The sequence below is a fragment of the Colobus angolensis genome, unplaced genomic scaffold (genome assembly GCF_000951035.1).
Source record: "Colobus angolensis palliatus isolate OR3802 unplaced genomic scaffold, Cang.pa_1.0 Scaffold15, whole genome shotgun sequence".
Classification (NCBI taxonomy): Eukaryota; Metazoa; Chordata; class Mammalia; order Primates; family Cercopithecidae; genus Colobus; species Colobus angolensis.
The window spans coordinates 11,855,872-11,857,839 of record NW_012114599.1 but is presented as its reverse complement, the minus strand read 5'-3'; the positions used below and the strand labels follow the sequence as shown (position 1 = coordinate 11,857,839).

The 1,968-nt window shown below is 52.5% G+C and overlaps 1 protein-coding gene across 3 annotated transcripts in view; it reads right to left on the bottom strand.

Moving 5' to 3' along the window:
* CDC42EP3 (CDC42 effector protein (Rho GTPase binding) 3) overlaps positions 1-1,968 on the bottom strand; it is an 86,753-nt gene that overhangs the window by 26,910 nt on the left and 57,875 nt on the right. Inside the window, exon 1 of one of the 3 annotated variants that reach the window (XM_011935960.1) lies at positions 253-917. The exons of 1 other annotated variant lie outside the window; for it this stretch is intronic. The gene's annotated coding sequence lies outside the window, so the exon portion shown is untranslated. Of the gene's footprint in view, positions 1-228; positions 918-1,968 lie in introns of those variants that run through there. One more of the 3 variants, XM_011935961.1, reaches the window with a different exon arrangement.

The following is a 1,968-nucleotide window of genomic DNA, read 5'->3' as shown; positions in this document are numbered from 1 at the left end:
CCGTTGGACCCTCGGAGGACAACGGGCGCCCATTGTTACCTCTCCAGCGCTACCCCCCAGTAGGCGACTTCCCTCGGAGAAGATGCCGCTTTCGACTCCCTAAGCACAAAGAAAGGTCGCCGGACGCTCGTTTTAAAGAGGGACCCGGAGGTGCTGCCGCCCGGGTGCACGGGGACAATAGGACTCCGCCCGCACCCCGGACTCCCGCACTAAACCTCGTGCGCCCACCTCTCCCGATCCCAACAGGCCGACCTAGCTGTGCGAAGTTCCGGCGTGGCAGGCGGTGACCGGCAGGGAAGCGAGGCCACCTGAGCGCGCCTCCCCGGTCAGGCCGCAGCTCCCCAGGTCCCCCGCAGCCTGTGCTCTGGTGGGCGCGGAGGGGGAGGGTCGCGTTCTGTCAGTTTCCAGCTCGCTCCCCTTGGAGCTGCAGCCAAAACCCGGAGAGTGGACTTCACGCCCTGGAGATGCCGGAGCTCGGGGCTGAGCAACTGGACAAGCGACGAACAGCAGACGCTACAGGTTGTCCTGTCCAGAGGGAGGCGTTTCCTCTCCCTCAGGGTCTTTCAAAAGGATTTGCCTAAAGCTGAAGCAAGCTGGTGGCGGCTGCCCCAGACGCGCGACGAGGCGCAAGTGGCGCAGCTGCCGGCCCGGGAGCGTAAAATTCCGCCCGTGGTGGCACCTGCGCCCGCCGGTCAGCCGGCCACAGCCAGCGCCGCCGCCTGGCGCACCCCTCCCCTCCGCCGGGGCACGAGCGTGAACCGGGTTAATGAATGCTAATTTTCTTAATCGGCCTCCGTCCCTTCCTCCTCCGCGAGTCATCGGCCTGGGGAAGGAGTAGGCGACAGGAAAGGGCGGTTTTTTCCGGCTGGGAGGTCCCAGCCCGCAAGATTAGCCTGGGGAGGGGGCTGGGACCCCGGGGAGTCGGATGCTCGGGGCCTGGTCTCTGCCCTGAGACTCTCAGGTTGGATGGAAATCCTGGCACAACGCGGAGAACCTTCCGGGCACCTTGGCGTTGCCGAGAGGTTATCTAGCTTCAGTCATCACCGCGGTCCTCCAGGTCTGTCTGAAACCCTAGAGGGTGCACCTTAAGCCGATGTTGTAAACCCAGGCTGACTTTAAGGTGAAGTGAAAAGGAAACGGACACAATCTGGAAAGCAAAATACTTGGGTGGGGTGTTAAAAGCCTCAAAGAAAAATAATAGTTGGCAGGTCAAATGGCCATGAGGTTGGAAGTCAAATACGAAACTCGGCTGAAGTGATGTTAGAAGTTTGACAAGCAAAACAGTCCATGAAGATAAGAGACCCAGCATTGTTTCCGTTCTTCAAAAGACAACTCGTCCAAAGTTTCCTTTGGCAGATACCTGGATTCTACTCCAGATTCCTGAGCATTTTTCATGGGTTTCATATTTCAAAATATATGTTCCATTTGGCACTAATGTATATATTTTATATATTAATTTATTGAAAAATATTAAATGTTCCTGGCCTACTTAGAAAAAGGTATTTTTATAAATATTTATGCATAGTTTTCATTACATATGGTATTTTATAAGTCCAAATAATATGTGTGTGTATATATATGTATAAAATACCACATGAAAAATTCCATTTGAACACATAAAGACGTTCCTGACACACATGTCTTGTATGTAATTTTTTTTATGTGATCTATTGTTAGCTGCTGTTAGAAGTACTTTATTTCTACATGGCCAAATAAGTTCTTTTACAGTTTGTGCAAATATAGAGTGGCAGGTTGTCTGAAGTGGCAGTTTTGTTCTAAAACCTATTTTTACTTTTCTACATTATCCCTTGCCTTTTAGAGGCTTTCTCTCCCTCTGCCCTGTTTAAATGAGACTTCACGGCTGGACTCGGAACAGTTATCCAGGACCTGCTCATTCAAGGGCCTGGTGGTTTGATTTATCTTGGTTCCGTTGATGCCTCCCCTCCCCACCATTCCCCTCCCCTCTTC